The sequence below is a fragment of the Portunus trituberculatus genome, chromosome 47, assembly GCF_017591435.1.
Source record: "Portunus trituberculatus isolate SZX2019 chromosome 47, ASM1759143v1, whole genome shotgun sequence".
NCBI lineage: Eukaryota > Metazoa > Arthropoda > Malacostraca > Decapoda > Portunidae > Portunus > Portunus trituberculatus.
In genome coordinates, this window is record NC_059301.1 from 15,416,416 (window position 1) to 15,436,482 (window position 20,067).

Genomic DNA, 20,067 nt, shown 5'->3' on the forward strand with positions numbered 1-20,067 from the left:
TGTACTGGTGAGAAAAACTAGTAGAGTAATAGTAGAGAATCTTGTGCAACGGTACCACAGAAGGGAGAGGGAGGAAAGGAGAGACGTGGAGCCATAGTGAAGTGCAAAACAGCATTAGTAAACAATGAAACAGCTGATATCGCAAGAAAACACAGTTGAAATGAGAGGGAGAGAGAGAGAGAGAGAGAGAGAGAGAGAGAGAGAGAGAGAGAGAGAGAGCTGATGAGACGAACAACCTTTATCTCTGCCTTAACAAAACAAAGGAGAGCCGCGTGAGTGGAGGAGACCACCAACTCAGCCCCCTCTCCCCCCTCACCCATCCACCTCCAGTCCAGCTAAACCACCACGCAAGGCAAGCGCACTCCACACACACACACACACACACACACACACACACACACACACACACACACACACACAGGAATACAAAGGAAGAAGGAAAAATAGAACTGTTGGCTCTCTTTCCTCTTTTTCCTCTTTTTCCTCCACCATCTCTCTCTCTCTCTCTCTCTCTCTCTCTCTCTCTCTCCTCTCTCTCTCTCTCTCTCCTCCATCAGCCTCCACCACCGACCCACTTCCCCCCTTTCTCTTTGGTCTACTGATGATGCTTCTCCACACTCTCTCTCTCTCTCTCTCTCTCTGTGTGTGTGTGTGTGTGTGTGTGTGTGTGTGTGTGTGTGTGTGTGTGTGTGTGTGTGTGTGTGTGTGTGTGTGTGTGTGTGTGTGTGTGTGTGTGTGTGTGTGTGTGTGTGTGTGTGTGTGTGTGTGAGTGAGTGAGTGAGTGAGTGTGTGTGTGTGTGTGTGTGTGTGTGTGTGTGTGTGTGTGTGTGTGTGTGTGTGTGTGTGTGTGTGTGTGTGTGTGTGTTAAGGTGACAGTGACACGCTGCACACTTTGCCTATGTGTACTATTATAATTGAATTAATTAATCTGACTGTTCTTGTCTCAGCAAAATATTCTAATTCTGAATATTGCACCTGATAAATATTCTATGTATGGATTTGTTTTTCGTCTATCATTTATTGGTTTGGGATTAAGCTGATATATAATTCACGAGCTGCATTAAGCCATGAAGAGAGATTTTTTTTTCTATCTTTTTTTTTATGTAAGAGCAAAAAAAAAAATAAAATAAAATAAAAAAGGGCCCAAGCCAGAGAGAGAGAGAGAGAGAGAGAGAGAGAGAGAGAGAGAGAGAGAGAGAGAGAGAGAGAGAGAGAGAGAGAGAGAGAGAGAGAGAGAGAGAGAGAGAGAGAGAGAGAGAGAGAGAGAGAGAGAGAGAGAGAGAGAGAGAGAGAGAGAGAGAGAGAGAGATTTTTATATATATAGAGGAAGAACTACCAAAAGCAAAAAAGAATATTAGAATAAAAAAAAAAAAAAAAAAGCACTCTTGGGAAGTCCACCTCTTACCTGACACATACAAGGTTGAGGTGAGCATTAATAATAACAATAATGATAATAAAAACGATACTAACAGTAACAATAATAATAATAATAATAATAATAACAAAAATAATAATAATGATAATAACTTCCACTATACCCAAATTATACTAAATAACGCCAGCCTCACTCCCCCCCTCATCTCTCTCTCTCTCTCTCTCTCTCTCTCTCTCTCTCTCTCTCTCTCTCTCTCTCTCTCTCTCGCAGCATGACCCTTCCCTCCCTCACTTCTACCGTCACGACACGCCCTCTCGCCGCAGCCCCGCCCAAACCATGCTACCACAGGAATCCCGTCACCACCACCACCACCACCACCACCACCACAATCACACAACCAAATTACACGTTACAGAATCACACTGTTGATTGTCTACAGGTATATTCTTTGGAGATGAGTCTCTCTCTCTCTCTCTCTCTCTCTCTCTCTCTCTCTCTCTCTCTCTCTCTCTTGAATTTGCAGTTGATTAGAGATGATTATGAAGAGGCAGAGGAAACGGAGAAAGCGCAAGGAAGTGAACAGCGACGAAATTGGAGATAACGAGGAAGTACTGGAGGAGGAGGAGGAGGAGGAGGAGGAGGAGGAGGAGGAGGAGGAGGAGGAGGAGGAGGAGGAGAGAGAGAGAGAGAGAGAGAGAGAGAGAGAGAGAGAGAGAGAGAGAGAGAGAGAGAGAGAGAGAGAGAGAGAGAGAGAGAGAGAGAGAGTAAAATGATATCGCCAGTAACATGAACAACACCATCAATAATAATAAACAAAGTATAAACATAATCAACAGAACAGCACCACCCGCAGCAGGAGGAGCAACAACAACAACAACAACAACAACAACAACAACAACAACAACATCGACAGTAGTAGTAACAGCAAGAACAACAACAATACAATAACAACAAAACACAAACAAAAACAACTATGACTTTTAGTACATATAAAACAACAACAACAACAACAACAACAAATATTACCTACTACTTGCACACAAAAACAACAACAAAATCAAGAGCAATAACAACAACAACAACAGTAGAGCTATAATTACTGAAACAATGGCGAACAGTTACACAAATTAAAAAAAAAAAAAATAATAAATAGAATAAAACCACAAAAACGTAACGCAAACAACATTTTCTTGCTCACACTCGCTGCTGTTGTCTGGTATTAACCCCTTCAGTACTGGGGCACATGTTTACCTTGAGATTTGTGTACGATTAGACCATTTTATTGACATTAGGAAGGGTCTATGGAGGTCAGAAGATTAATGGCCACAGTCTTCACTATTTTAACCTCTTCAGTACTGGGGCACATGTTTACCTTAAGATTTGTGTATGATTAGACCATTTTATTGACATTAGGAAGGGTCTATGTAGATCAGAAGATTAATGGCCACAGTCTTCACTATTCTAATCTCTTAAGTACTGGGGCACATTTTTACCTTGAGATTTGTGTACGATTAGACCATTTTATTGACACTAGGAAGGGTCTATGTAGGTCAGAAAATTAATGGTCAAAGTCTTCACTATTTTAACCCCTTCAGTACTGGGGAACATGTTTACCTTGAGATTTGTGTACGATTAGACCATTTTATTGAAATTAGGAAGGGTCTATGGAGGTCAGAAGATTAATGGCCACAGTCTTCACTATTTTAACCTCTTCAGTACTGGGGCACATTTTTACCTTGAGATTTGTGTACGATTAGACCATTTTATTGACACTAGGAAGGGTCTATGTAGGTCAGAAGATTAATAGCCACAGTATTCACTATCTTAACCCACCCACATGAGTTTCTGAGGCTGTGTAAAATCACCAAATAGTTACCAGAATGAATATGGACACGAGTCATGGAACTGAAGAGGTTAAGCCTTGTTGTGTATAAGTGAACGATTCCAACTCTCAGCGATTTTCTGTCTAATATCATGCCTTGTGTACGTGAACAGCGCTAATTCTCATTGTCTAATATTAAGCCTTGTGTGAGTGAACGGGTCTAATTCTCTGCTATTGTCTATCTAGTTCCAAGCCTTTAGTATGTAAACGGGTCTAATTCTCTATCTAGTTTCAAGTCTTTAGTAAGTGGACGGGTCTAATTCTCAGTTATTTTCTGTCTCGTATATATCAAGCCTTGTTGTTTAAGTGAGCGGGTCTAATTTACAGCTATTTCTATCTAGTTCCAAACCTTTAGTAAGTGAACGGGTCTAATCCTCAGCTATTTTCTATCTAACTTCAAGCCTTAAGTTAGTGAGCGACCCTAATTTACATCTAATTTCCTCCCCCAGAATAACTTGATGGACAAACCGCACGGATAAAAAAAAAAAAAAAAAAAAATACAAAATTCTATTAAAAAAATGAAAGATAAAATATGGAAAAGTTAATTTGATTTCCATTTTTCCCTCAATTTTACTTTTGAGTTTGGGGAATCAAATGTTTTAACGGCACTGCTTGTCTGAATCACAAATAAACAAAGAGAATACACAGATAAGTAAACAAATTGACTGACTTCATGTAAAAGGCAAATATTTTCACTTAAAAGTTTGATTCCTTCACTCACATTTTCACTTCAACACTCAAACACTCACTCAATCACTCAAACTCTCACTCACTCGCTCACTCATCTCTTAACAGTACAACGCACCAATCACTCACACTCACTCACTCACTCACTCACTCACTCACTATTTTCCTAACAGTACAGAATCAACTTCCACCTCACAGTGCACCACTCATTCACTCACTCACTCACTCATTTTCCTAACAGTACAGAATCAACCTCCTCCTCATAACACACCTAACACACACACTCACTCATTCATTCACTCACTCACTCATCATTTCCTAACAGTACAAAATCAACCTTCTCAAAGCGCACCACTCACTCACTCACTCACTCACTCATTCACCTTTTTCAAACAGTACAGAATCAGTCTCCTCGTCACAGCACACCAAACAACCTCAGCTTAACAATTCCCAACACACAACTGGTAGCGTTTAAGAATCACTCGACAGTCAGACAGACAAGCATCACTATCGCGTCCACTCGTGCTTGTTCCTAACCAGTCAGTGAAGTTTCAAGGCAGTCAGTCCATTTAATTCCACAACCATAAGGAGGCCTCCGTGATAACCAATATCTCCAAACACAGACAAGTTAATAGCATAATCTAATATGACCGCTAACTGCAAAAACAAATATATTCATTCGGGTTTCCTAATCTCAATGTAAATATAAAACTGATGGTCTTTGCTTCACTCTTGTTAATTATATACACTCTTTTATCTAACCTTCTGTCGATAAAACTGTCAGGCTTTTACCGCTTGCTTGCCTTATCGGATCTCGCCTCGTCTCTTCTCTTGCATAAGACACAAAATAATAATAAATAAATGAAGACTATTCCTTGTATTTTCAGGTAACAGTGGAATGAATGTTCTTACTGCTTGATATATCAGCTGCAGCATACAGTACGTACCTACAAGCTTCTTTCTTACCTTTAGGCAATTCAGAAAGTGGCGCGAAGCTATTCTAAAATACTACCTCTTTATATGTTGTAAATTTTGTGTTTAGCATTTAAATCGTGTGTGTGTGTGTGTGTGTGTGTGTGTGTGTGTGTGTGTGTGTGTGTGTGTGTGTGTGTGTGTGTGTGTGTGTGAGTGAGTGAGTGAGTGAGTGAGTGAGTGAGTGAGTGAGTGAGTGTGTGTGTGTGTGTGTGTGTGTGTGTGTGTGTGTGTGTGTGTGTGTGTGTGTGTGTGTGTGTGTGTGTGTGTGTGTGTGTGTGCGCGCGCGCGTGTGTCCTGATGGCGGTGGTCGTAATGCAGCGCGGCGGAGGTGCATGGACTGGCCCATCAGGGAGCTTGGCCCAAGAAGGATCCTGGCGCGGTGTGTGGAGGTGAGCAATGTGGAGTACCGAGGATGAGAGAGGGTGGCACTGTGCAGCAGGAGGTTCGTTCACCCGGTGTGGGGAAAGTGTCTCTTAGTTTGGGAAGGAAAGTTTACCAGCACAGCACCAAGGAATGCAAGGCCAAAAGCTGTCCCCGTCTCTTGCCTCCCATCACTGCACTATAGACGTGTGCGAGTAGTAGGGTAGTGTTGTTTCTGTTTGTATGATGTATGACTACTTCTCCAGACACTATTACATTATTCCAGCGTGACACAATGCCTTCAGCTCCACTGTTCAAGTCATGTTACAAGTCACTGCTGGTCAGCCTCAGGAATATTCTGCCCACCAATCTGACGCGAGGCTGGAACACTATTCTTTATCCGCCTTTACCTTCTGAAGTAAGCCTGTCATTTCTCTATTCAGCTCCTTGAATTTTTTTTTAATAGAGAAATATTAATCTAATTTAGCAACACAACAGACAGACGCATCATAAAACTGCATGTTGTTCCTTGTACGGCGCTGTCGGCTTTATTTTCTATCTGCTTTGCAGACCCTCGCGCCTCTTTTTTGTACCAACAACCTGTCCACCGACACTCTGTATATAGGCACTGCTGCCGCCTCGCACCCGAGCGAACACTCATTTCTCTTTGTAAACTCAATGCCTGTATTATATATATATATATATATATATATATATATATATATATATATATATATATATATATATATATATATATATATATATATATATAGAGAGAGAGAGAGAGAGAGAGAGAGAGAGAGAGAGAGAGAGAGAGAGAGAGAGAGAGAGAGAGAGAGAGAGAGAGAGAGAGAGAGAGAGAGAGAGAGAGAGAGAGAGAGAGAGAGAGAGAGAGAGAGAGAGAGAGAGAGAGAGAGAGAGAGAGAGAGAGAGAGAGAGAGAGAGAGAGAGAGAGAGAGAGAGAGAGAGAGAGAGAGAGAGAGAGACTTGAATATTTGAAGAGGAATCATATTTATAATAAATGCAACAAACAAAAATAGACGCAGCATAATAAAAAAAAAAAGAATAAAACTTCTGACAACAAACATTTCTTTTAAACATAATAAAATTCATTTAACATACAAATGAAACTTCCCAAGCTTGTCCGGTGATGTATGCAATTACTGAATTAACACCCTCGACTTAAAACACTCACTGAATGAAAACAATAATGGTAACAATAATAATAATAATAATAATAATAATAATAATAATAATAATAATAATAATAATAAAGCATCTCTCTCTCTCTCTCTCTCTCTCTCTCTCTCTCTCTCTCTCTCTCTCTCAACAGCACCATGTGGGCGGCGGCCTTTCGGCACTCTCCCCATCTGCTGTGTACGTGACTTAGGCCGCAGCTTTCACCTGTGTGTGTGTGTGTGTGTGTGTGTGTGTGTGTGTGTGTGTGTGTGTGTGTGTGTGTGTGTGTGTGTGTGTGTGTGTATGTGACGCTCCTCCTTCCACGGGCGGCACACCCACCTGAAGGTCAGTGAGTCCCGCCGAGGCTGTGACGAAGCGCACCGTGACCTCCTTCCGCGGGACGTTTTGGGGCACACACACACACACACACACACACACACACACACACACACACACACACACACACACACACACACACACACACACACACACACACCTGGGCGGGTAGGTGTGGGTAATTAGCAAGGTGTTCAGATGTATGGATGTCAACAAGTGTAGGAGGCGTGACCATGCAGTGACTTGAGGCTCTTCTTTACGATGTTGTATTGTTGTCTAAGAAAAACAAATAAATATCTATGTATACAAACACTAACGGATTCACTTCTCCTGGCATCATATTTATTTAGTTTGATTTATGTTTCGTCAAGGTCTCTCTCTCTCTCTCTCTCTCTCTCTCTCTCTCTCTCTCTCTCTCTCTCTCTCTCTCTCTCTCTCTCTCTCTCTCTCTCTCTCTCTCTCTCTCTCTCTCTCTCTGTTGTCAGAATTTTTATTATTTTTTCATTATGCTGTGTCTAGTATTTGTTTGTTGCATTTATAATAAATATGATTCCTCTTCAAATATTAAAGTCTCTCTCTCTCTCTCTCTCTCTCTCTCTCTCTCTGGCATCTCTGGGCTGGCACCAATACGCTCCTTCCACAGGTGACGCTTAGCAGGAGAGTGCGTCCCTCCTCTTATGGCAGCAAAAAATGTCCAGCTGTAGAAATATGAAACTGTTCACCGCACCGGACGACGCGACGGAGCAGAGGCGAGGCTCACTTCATTACTTGTGTCGTCTGGAGGTATATCTATCGTAGGTCTACACCAGACACAGCGCCACACCCTAAAGAACAACACCTCGTATGCAAATAATGGTCTTTCCCAACACAAGACGCACAATAAAAGAAGAAAACCGGCGCAGCGAGGCGTGTTTGAGAGTTGTTCTGGCTTGATGCGACTCCATGCCGTGTGTGGTTATAATGATGAGGTGACGCGCTTCTCTTCCGTACTCTCTCCCTCCCCCTTCACCCTTCACGACCAAACTTAAATGTCACCACTTTCTACACGGAGGGAAGGCAAGAGAAGGAGATATGCCGGTATTATCAGTGTTCACACCACACTCTCGTTACTTGTAGCTATACCTGTCTAACTGTCGGCTGCACACCTGAGAAAACCCACTTTATAATTTTAAGCCTTGAATTAGACGTCTACCGAGAGAAGATATTGATGATGGTAGAGAGAGGAAAAAGAAAAAAAAAAAAAACATTGGAGTCAGCAGGCACGAAACCAGATTTGTGCTTCGTAGGACTCGCAATCTATACTGTTTTCACCCGATGAGTACATGACTGAAAGGCTTAATATATGATAGAAACTCAGCCCTTGCGGGGGTTCTCACTGATGAAGGAAGAGATGCTTCACAACATTAACATTTTTTTTCAAAATTACTTCTATTCTTTTTTTCTTTTTTTTTATTGAAACTTAAGAAACCACAGCTGAACATTCCCATTCCTGTGTTCACGCCGCACCAGACAGACGGACGGACTGGTCACTGTGCAAGCATCACTATTCTTTTCTTTCTTCCTTAAAGCTGCCTCTATATCTACATACACAATGTAATGAACATTTGTAATGAACTGTAATACATACTAATAGTTACAGAAGAGAAGCATCGTGGCAGTAACAAACACGTCATCAATATCAACACTATCAACAATAACGTCAGAGATACGAGCAAGTCACAGAAATAGAAGCTCTAAGAGTAGAGATGGTGGTGTTAGTGGTGACACACCGGACACACACACACACACACACACACACACACACACACACACACACACACACACACACACACACACACACACACACACACACACACACACAAAAAAAAAAAGCTATAGTACTTTTCAGTGTTGCGCCATTGGATGGTTGCCGTTATCAGTAAGATATACACATGACAAAACTCCAAACATTACGAGGGTGACCTTTACCGCCGCCTCCCTCAGTGAGTGAGAGGGCAAAGAGAAATCGAAACATGGCCGGCGGAACACGTGCGACTATTTACTACCCATGTTTTCGCCAGGCAGGCAGGCAGGCAGGCAGGCAGCTGGTCTTGCTTTATTTAGGCGAAGAGGTTTCAGCGATCTGGGGCGACCACTTGCGCTCCAGGTGAACGTATCGGAGCGACTGAAACACCACGTGGAATAAAGGCTAAAGGTGTGAAATCTGGATATGGAAGGTGTAATGGCACACGATTTAGAAAAGACTTGTTTTTACGCCATTCCTTTGCTCACCTGTTCCGAAGAGAGAAAGGTATCATTCAGGTCAGTAAATACAATAACAGGTGATCTGGAGGGTGCGGTGCAATACAGTGACTGAAGAAACACACCAAGCCAAGCATAGCAGATCGCAACACACTATTAGCCTCTTCAGTACCATGACACATGTTCATATTCATTCTGCTTACGATTTGGTGATTTTATACAGCTTTAGAAACTCACGTGGGATTAAAACTGTGAAGTTTTAACCTTCTGACCTCCATAGACCCTTCCTAATGTCAACAAAATGGTCTAATCGTGCACAAATCTCAAGGTGAAAATGAGTCCTAGTAGTGAAGGGGTTAAGAGAGGCTCAGTAAATACCTTCCTTACAACAGAAGAAGTGCATCTGAAGGCTAACTTTTGAATTCAAGTGACGGTGCTGGGAAAGGAGCGAATAAAGTGTTATCTTCTATTGCTTATTACTGGAAGAAGATCAAGGAATGGATAGAGGAGCTGATGCGTAAAGATGCTTGTTAGTTTTGGTTTTCATATGTGGACAGAACATGAAAGCCAAGTGGAAAGTATTATCATGAGTGGTGTGGTGAGGGAGAGAAGGATTACAGTTACGACAGGCAAAAAAAAGCAGTTATTATGGAAAAAATAATAAAGGCAAGTAGAAAGTTTCGTGCACAATGGACCACGAGACAGGAAGAAGAGGAAGTTGCCAAAACCGGAAGAACAGCAATTATGAAAACCGCGGTAAAAGCTTGCAAGGTAAGCATCGCACCTCACCGTGAGAAAATGAGGATGCACACCTGTAATTTAACAATGACTAACACAATTCAAACGTGTGAACATAACAGACGCCTTGCAAACTGTCCGGCGCCAGAGTTAGCTGAGTGCATTATCATAACAAAACATCCATTCTAGTAAAGGAGTGGCCAGCAGGAACACCTGTACGTAAACCCTGCACAGGATGAGACTTTCTTTTTTTTATCTTACACTTATTGATTGTTTTATTTTGTTGAAATTTTCTCCTTTGCTTAAAATGTCAGCAATACTCTCATTGAAGTACAGCCTTTTCTTTGCACTCCATTCATTCCTTTTCTTTGTTTGCAGGTCCTCATCCCGCCACACATCTCCCCAGCGACCCCACAAGGCGAGTCACGTTGGTTGGAACATATATCACGTGTACACATGACACAGTATTACTTGCCACTACAAAAACATTACCTATTCCATTACTGTTAAAACACTCATGTAAGTAGGTGCTGTTTTCGACAATTCCGCAGAAACTCTTTATGTCGCTTGGCAAAACAGTTGTATATTTTCCTGTTCTTCACTGTTTAGTCTGTTCTTCACTATTTAGACACTTAATATAACCAACAAAATATTCAACAACTGCTGTCGAGTACGTACACATTTTTCTCGCATCTCTTTATACGCACAGTGGAAACATTCTTATGGTTTTTGATTTACACAATGTAACAAAACCCGTGTTGCGCAAAAGCTTGAAAAATATATCACGCCAGTGGAATAAAATGTGCTGATAAAAGAAAATAATAAACCCAGCACGGAGTATTCGTAAATGTCGAACGAAAGAGCAGATAAAATCACAATAAATGGGACCACTTACTCTTTCGCAATAAAATCGACTGGCATGATACAGCAGCCAGCCAGCCACCCAGCCACCCAGCCAGCCACCCAGCCAGCCAGCCAGCCAGCCAGCCAACGTGCCAACCAGCCAGCCAGCCAGCCAGCCAGCCAACGAGTCAACCAAACAGCCAGACAGCCAGCCAACGAGCCAACCAAACAGTCAGCCAGCCAGCCAGCCAGCCAACCAACCAACCATCCAGCCAGCCAACCACCCAGCCAACGAGCCAACCAACAAACTAACCAGCCAGCCAGCCAGCCAGCCAGCCAGCACTGCACGCCACACCCAGACCAAGTGTTTCGTATATTCTGAATGGAGGGAAAGAAAAAAGCGCACAGTGAGAGGGAAGAATGGCGAGGAGGGGAAGAGGTGGTGTATTTAGCTCCGTCTGTGGATTTGTTTCGCAGCCACGCTATATAAAAATGGTTGTCATTAATACCTTTATGATTTTATTTTCTCAATCCACTATTATCAAAAAAATACTATACTAAAAAATTACACTTCCATTTCCAGAGATTTGTATGATTGCTCGATACAATTAAACAATACCGCCCTTTTGTGAGTTCCCAGAGAGAAAGAAATTATATAGAATTGTTTAATACAGGATACACACACACACACACACACACACACACACACTCACTCTCTCTCTCTCTCTCTCTCTCTCTCTCTCTCTCTCTCTCTCTCTCTCTCTCTCTCACACACACACACACACACACACACTCACTCACTCACTCACTCACTCACTCACTCTCACTCTCTCTCTCTCTCTCTCTCTCTCTCTCTCTCTCTCTCTCTCTCTCTCTCTCTCTCTCTCTCTCTCTCTCTCTCTCTCTCTCTCTCTCTCTCCTAATCTCGTAATTAACTACCAAGGATTTTATCGCTCCCTTCAAAACACGAGAATTGCCTCTATGATCGCCTGCTTTTAATCACTAATTTGCATAATGCGTTCGACAAAAACACCCTATCCGGCAGCGCCATCAATAACGCTCAGGTGTTCACTAATTCTACAGTAATGGACTTTTTTCCACATTATAGTGCAGAGAGAGGCAACTTTATCTCCCTGTGTCTCAGCTACCTTATACCTTCGTGAACTGCTGAACACTGTCGCTGAGGAGGAAGAGTGAAGGGAGGAAGGACGGAATGGAGATGGAAGATTGTTAGCCGTTCCGTATAATTTTATCACTCGTTGTATTTGTATGAAAAGCACTGCAAATCCACCATCACCATCATCAGCTACATTAATAGTTATGTAGTAAAAAAACAATATGAAGTTTCTCTCTCTCTCTCTCTCTCTCTCTCTCTCTCTCTCTCTCTCTCTCTCTCTCTCTCTCTCTCTCTCTCTCTCTCTCTCTCTCATTAATCAATCACAAGAGGCATAACTTGTTTCAGGGGGTTCCTTTGTCGGACTGTGCTTGTGGTCTTTGTTGTCACTTGTTCACACATAAATCAATTGAAACCATGAAGATGGCAAGCGGTGGGGTTGCGCGTGCACACACACACACACACACACACACACACACACACACACACACACACACACACACACACACACACACACACACACACACACACACAGTACAGAACGGATCTTTATGAAGCTCTTGAAGTGTGTTTGGAGGAGCTGCGCTGTGACGCACAGCACTACACTCCCTCAGCCATCTGCCATGCAGGCAGTCCCTGCCACGCCTGCTGTGCAGCATCATGCGGCAGAGCCTGACGGAGAGCCGCAGATGGCCGCCCGCCCTAAGAATAGGGTGCGTCCTGGAGGGCGTGGCCGCGGCGCCTCAAAGAGGAGTGCGGTGAGTTTATTCCGTTTGTGGATTGAGAGTGGAGGCGTGGACAGTGCCTGTGCCTTCACTAAACTCCTCAGTGCCTGACAATCTCTGCACTCCGCCCCTCTGCACCTGTCACGAGCCCTCTTCACCCACACACGCTCCCTCCCAGGCCCCCAATCTCCGCATCTATCACGTGTTTCCAAGCACACCACCAAACTCAAACAAATTCATCATAACAATGTTACGCTTTAAAAGAATGGTTAAGCCATGAAGGGCCCACACCGCACCCTGGCTGCCTACCTAAGTAACTCACGAGGGATTGACATAAGCGGTGGAATATGCCCTACGAGACACAGTCACACCCTTGACGATGCCGCCATTGCATGAACTTTGCAACAGAGGTAGTGACCCGTCACCTTCAACAGACGTACTCCTGTCCTGCCGCCTCCTGCACCCACCTTCCCTGTGATTCCAGCCGCTCCCATTATTATCCACCGATAAAGCTGCACCAGCTTTATCGGTGCCTTTGAAAACATATACTTAAAGGACCCCGAACTATTTGATAAGAAACACAGACCTTTGCGGTAATTCAGGAAGGCTTTCATATTACTTACTCTTCATATATATTCAAAAGTGATGATAATAATAACTGTTCGTATCTGACAGTAATGTTATGCATTTTATGAAGAAAAATGTTAATTCACTCTGGTCATTTCATAGATAATTACCAAACGAGTCCTCTGTCATATATGAAAAAAAAGCTGCTTTCACGCGAGGATAAAAATTTGTAATTACGTTAAAATACTGAGCGAAAAATATAATATGATAATAAGTTAACGTGTTGAAATGGTGAAAGCTTTTATTTGGCAGTGAACTCTGTGTACTGTTTGTTGAAGCGATGCAAACGTCCGCATTCTCTTGTGACCGACCAGTTAGTGTGCAGCTTGTAATAAATTGATTAAATTATTTCAAATTTTAGTGCCGCTCACGTTAAAAAACAATCAATCACTCTTTCACTAAGCTAAGTGCTGTATTATGGCGACGCCTTCCAGCCTCCCCAGCACACCTGCACCAAAAGAAGACCGCACCGCGCTGCGCCGCCCGTAGTGAGGGATCCCATGTGTCTGTTTATAAATGCACAGACCACACATCACTCAGCCTTTCCTGCCACACTGATGCGTAACAGTGACTCATCTGCCGTATGTAGCGATGTTTATTCCAGGCCTGACACAAGTCGAGGCACCACGATTAATTGAAAAAAGGGAGGAAAAGAAAGAAATACTGAAGCATGGACGTGTTGCAGGACAACTGACGCATCGCCGAATATTTCATGCACTAGATATTGAGTGGGTGCATGATTCATGGGCGGCATATGACCCCCTGCCCAGCATTCCCTCACTCATAATTCAGGCATATTGGGTGGGGGCGGCAAAAATGTAAATACGGAAAGGACACTGTCAGCAGCAGCAGCAGCAGCGTCGGCGGCGGAGGCTTGGCGAGATGTCAGCCAACCGGAGCCCTTGTGCGTCCAGAGCAGAGCAACGAACGCCACCACCACGCGGGACACACAGGGAATTATAAGGTGTTCTAAGCGTGTTTATACAGGATTTTTGTGATAGTTTGACAAGGAACACACACACACACACACACACACACACACACACACACACACACACACACACACACACACACAGCGCACCGACCCTGACCTTGCGCTTCCCTGTTTGTGAGATAGTCATCCTCTCTCTCTCTCTCTCTCTCTCTCTCTCTCTCTCTCTCTCTCTCTCTCTCTCTCTCTCTCTCTCTCTCTCTCTCTCTCTCTCTCTCTCTCTCTCTCTCTCTCTCTCTCTCTCTCTCTCTCAGTTCCTCCTTTTTCGGGGTGAGGTCGTGGCGCGAGGGTCGGCCCGGGTCAGCAGTCCTGGTGAGGAGAGGCGAGACTGCTCTGCCATTGCCCGGAGAAAAGAAAGACAAAGAGAGAAAAAGGAAAAGTTGGAAAAGTTTCATTCGTTGTGCGTGTTCTTGCCTTCCCGGTTGTAAAAGTCGGGAGGCATTTTTTAAGAGGCGTCGCGTGGCTGCGGTGGAAAAGTTGGCAAGCAGGGAAATGTTTGCCGCCCGCCACTGGGAAAGGTTATGATGGGAAAAATAGGGAAAAAATGTCAGAAAAGAAAAGGATAAAAGGATCGCATGTCAGTTTCGAGGTACGTAGATTATTCTGTGTTTCCTCTCTCTCTCTCTCTCTCTCTCTCTCTCTCTCTCTCTCTCTCTCTCTCTCTCTCTCTCTCTCTCTCTCTCTCTCGCTAATTTTGTTGTCTCTGTTATCGCTTTTTAAGATTCAATCAGCTGAGTAATGAGTGTTAAGATAATAGTGACTGGTTATGTTACTGTGTCGGTGGTGGTGGTGGTGGTAGTGGTGATGGTGGTGGTGGTGGTAACAGTGGGAGGTGTGATACTGGTGATAACGGCATTATTAGTTAACCCCTTCAATACCATGACACGTTTCCATATTTACTCTGCTCATTATTTTGTAATTTTATACAGCTTCAGAAACTTGTGTGGGGATTGAAATAGTGAAGACTCTGTCCATTAATCTTCTGACCTCCATAGACCTTTCCTAATGTCAATAAAATCATCTAAATAAACTCGAAACTCATGGTAACAAATGCGTCCCAGTACTGAAGGAGTTGAGAGTTTAGATCACTAAGATACTGTACAGTCTTCACCATTGCTACCTGTCTTCCTCTCACCTTGACACTCCCTCAGCCTTGCCCCGCCGCGTGCACCTGCAGAGCTAACTAAGGTCACTTGTGTCACCTCTCCTCCCTCCAGTCGCCACACCTCTGCCACTCCTCTCTGCCTCACTTCCTGACATTAACCCCTTCTGTACCATGACGCGCTTCTATATTCATTCTAGTTACTATTTGGGGATTTTATACAGCTTCAGAAACTCATGTTGGGGATTAAAATAGTGAAGACTCTGGCCATTAATCTTCTGACCTCCAGATACCCTTCCTAATGTACATAAAATCGTCTCATCACACCAAAAAGTCAAGGTAAAAATGCGTCCCGGTACTAAAGGGGTTAACCTCACCTATTTTTCATTCAGTTCACCTGTGCATGGCGCTTCCCAGGAACACTCTGCCTCATCCTCTTCCGTCTTCACCACACCCTGTCTCTGCCTTCCCCAGGTGAGCCACATCCTGTTTGTGCTGCATCTCCCCTCACCTCCCTACCCGCCGCTCCCACCCGCACCCATCCAGCCGTGCATCGCCTCGCCCCGTGCTCACCTTCCTTCCCCCACCACACGAACTCTGCGGCCGCGTCACACAGTGTTTCAGCGCCACCGCCGTCGCACCTCTTCTTATTGACGTGGTTTATTGTATGACTGTAGTGTATGGCTCAAAGACTAAATATAAGGGGAAGACTCTTGCGTTGCCTCATCTTAATTCCAGTATTTGATCATCATATTGTTTGCATTATTAAGTGATGACTTTTTTTATGGAAGAGAGGAAGTTGGCAGGGCAGCAAAAAAATATAACACAAAAGGTCCACTTGATTCCCAGTTCCCTAAAAATTTTGTTGAATTAGCCAAAAGTCTGGGAAAAATGTCTTGAAACCTCCCTCTTAAAACAAGTTATTATTTATTCACTATTATTATTATTATTATTATTATTATTATTATCCATCGCTTTAATCTTTTTTTTTTTTTTTTTTTTTTTTTTTTACTTTTCTAGCAAATATTTCAACAGTATGTGGTATGGAAGAGCTCCTCGAGGCAGGGGACGCGCGATTTGGAGCTGGAGATCAGAAAGAAAGGAGGAGAGAAGGGGATCACAAAGCGTGGTGGGTGACGTAAGGCGGGGAGGGTTAAAGGTGGAGCACGGGCAGGGAATGTGAGGGGGACGGGGCCAGAGTAGGGCAGGGAAGGGCAGAGTAGAGTAGAGCAGGCAGGGCGAGGCAGGTCGAGGGGTGGAACAATCGATTCATTTTATCTTTTCTGCCTCATGAAATTCTAAATACAAACAAAGACAGGGACAGAATCAATCCGGCCTTGCTCAACATCATATATATATATATATATATATATATATATATATATATATATATATATATATATATATATATATATATATATATATATATATATATATATATATTTTCCCCCTGAGTCTCCACTCTTACTCTCTGAAGTGTAAATCAGACGGTCAGTGCATACGACTTTGACATGAATACGTAACGTGGTGATGCATGTAAGCATTCATGAGTCTGCCAACTAATTCATAAGCAGCAACAAAAATTACCTTTGCAAAAATATGCAAAAAGTGTCGTTCCTGACTCGAGCGTTAAGTTATTCAGAGAGGTACTTTGTTTATATTTAAAGTACCTCAGTTGAAATGCAGCTTGAAACACGCTCTGGTATTTTCTATATTCACAAGAGACTCTAGGGACATGAGTGTGCCTTGCCTGACCGGGGGGCGGCAGGCCCACCAGTCGCCGAGTATAGCAGACAGGGGAGGGAGGTTGATGGGGAAAGGAGGCTACAAGCTGAGGGAAGACTACCACGAGGCTCTGAGTGAGGCCTGAAATGGGACGAAGGCAACAATTTTTGTTTTTTTTGCCTGCGGTTGGCAGACGGCAGGAAGACAGTCCTGGCCAGTGGTGGCGGCGGGCCGAGCCGCAGCGGAGCCGGGATGCTTAAAGTGGATCACCGTAAGTCACAGGGCGCCGCGCCCCTTGCTCCCCACACGCCTGCTTCCTCAATCTGCGAACACACACACACACACACACACACACACACACACACACACACACACACACACACACACACACACCTCTATGCCAGTGTTGAATTACTTGTTAAAGATGAATGCCATGATCACCATTATAACTGAGGTGGCGAGATCTCCACAAGACAAAGATTTACAACACAAGCTGCCAAGAGAAGACGAGTACCACTCACTGTTGGCATCAGTGTGTCGCACATGACGTCTATGGCACCTACAGACACTGCTACTGCCGCTAACAATATGTGCAATCACCACGCGGCACCAGGCGTGCACGGTATGCTGGGTGCACCAGGTTTTCCTGAGACATATGACCTTCCACGGCAACCATGACCTGGCTGGGCGTGTAGCAACATAGCACGGGGCTAAGGTAGCCAGGATACACAAGCAGCACGTTGGAACTACGAGTGGGAGCAGTGTCAGCGTGAGCAGTGCCTTGAGCATCTCTCAGACAACACAGGTGCCACTGTCACTCACCACCGGATGTAGTGTGGTGAATGTACCCTAGTAAACCCTCCCCTTGCCACACACACACACACACACACACACACACACACTGCAGGTGATACAAAACTTGTCACATCGGCACAGCATCACTACTCTGGGTAGCACCAGCACCAGAACTAGCACCAGCACCAGCACGTGTCGTCGCAGCACCCTGTACGGCGGCGCAGCGCAGCATGCGGGAGACACATTGCAACGGGGAGACCGTGAGCCGGGGTGCTGTGTGTGGCTCGTGGAGGTGAAGGAGGCAAGGAGACCCATCTTGATTGTGCATGCAGGAACGACCCTCCAATTATTCAGGTCATGCTTTCGTTTCACTCTCAGAGACTCTTGCTCAACAATACCCACGTCTTTTCTCCGACTTCACACTTGAGTCTTTATGTTCTAACCTAACACCTGTGCTGCACCTGCCTCACCTTTACGATCCCCTCTGGCTCATTACGATGGGACACTGACGCGAGGATGAGATGGGTGGAGAGGTGTGGGTGGGACTAAGTGGTGGTGGTGGTGGTGGTAGCGATTGCAGTGTGGTACGGAATGGAGTGGTGATGTGTATGTGGGGAAGGAGGTTTGTGCTGTCTTTGTGTGTGTGTGTGTGTGTGTGTGTGTGTGTGTGTGTGTGTGAGAGAGAGAGAGAGAGAGAGAGAGAGAGAGAGAGAGAGAGAGAGAGAGAGAGAGAGAGAGAGAGAGAGAGAGAGAGAGAGAGAGAGAGAGAGAGAGAGAGAGAGAGAGAGAGAGAGAGAGAGAGAGAGAGAGAGAGAGAGAGAGAGAGAGAGAGAGAGAGAGAGAGAGAGAGAGAGAGAGAGAGAGAGAGAGAGAGAGAGAGAGCACAGCGAGGGGTAGAATGTGAGCAAAAATCCACAGCAAGGAGCTTTGAGTAATACAATATCCTTTGCTGTTGTTGCGTGACAGATCTGGAGGGGAGATAACTTCGCCTGAGGATTATTAGCTAGAGTACTCACGCCTCTACGTAACCACAGCTGTCCCAAGTATAGTGATGTTGCAAAAATCTAGTGAGTTTTATGTTTATGGCTACAACACGAGTTAATGCTGGCTAGTACTGGTTAATACTGAACCTAATGACGTGTTTTTACATTAAGAGTCCCCTAAAGACTATAAGAAGAACTGGTAATGGGATAGGTGTGAGGGAGTAGCTGACACACACACACACACACACACACACACACACACACACACACACACTGCTCTTATTGTCTGAAGCATTTTGTACATTATGACATCACATCCTGGGGTAAATGTAGTGCTTGGGATCGACTTCCTTTCATGTTTGCGATATTTCATTACGTTCATGTCCTTCCCAGACTTATATTTCTCGTGCTTATTGTCTGAAGCGTTTTTGTACATTACGACATCACATCTTGGGGCAAATGTACAGTGCTTTCTTCCCTTCATGTTTGTGATATTTCATTACGTTCAATCCTTCCCAGATTCATATTTCTCGTCACACAATATTTAAATCAAGTTCTGTGACTCTAACAGCGTCTTTACTCTCGCTCCCTGACAAGTGCGTACTTCAGGAGCCATGACCAGCATACTGTGTGCAGGCAGCAGCGTCGCCCTCCCTCCAGCACCAGGCACGCCAGCCAGCTCGCGTGCCTCTCCGACAGGATGTGCAGCCTTGATAGAGCGTGAAGTGTCTGGTGAAGATTTTTAATAACAAGAGACGCGTTCGAAGCTTAAGTGATGTAAATGTTTTCAAACTTCTCTTAACAAACTTTCTTAGAAGCGGTTTTTTTTCCTTCCTAACTTTTTGCGCCCTTGGCCAGCCTCAGCCACCCAGCACTTGCCACGTGAGAAAAACCTGCGACGTAAGAAAGCATTGTTTTTACTCTCTAATATAAGAAGCAAATATTTCGTACAGACGCGCTTCCATCCTAAGATGTTTTTTTTGAAGAGTGGCTCAGATGTGGTGCGTAGGAGGCGAGCCACAGGAAAGCGTTGCGTAGCATGTGCACAGTTCAATTAACTTCTACGTATAAATTATTAATGTGCGCAGATTGTATGGATAGCAAACATGTAGTATTCTAATTCCGCCTGCACTTACTCTGGCTATGGGTGACGCGAGCAGCCATGATGCCGTCCCGAAACATCCTTAGTACGAATGTCACTGGTTAGAGCAGCCGACAGTTTACTTGAAAATGTCCGTAATGCAACTAAATGACTTACCAGCTGACTAAATCACACTAAAGACAAATCACACAGAATTTCAAGCAGTAAAATTATAAACAAGAACCTCATTCTCAAATTGTAAAGAAAAGCAAACAAAACTTTCCTCTAACTTACGATTCTTCCTCCAC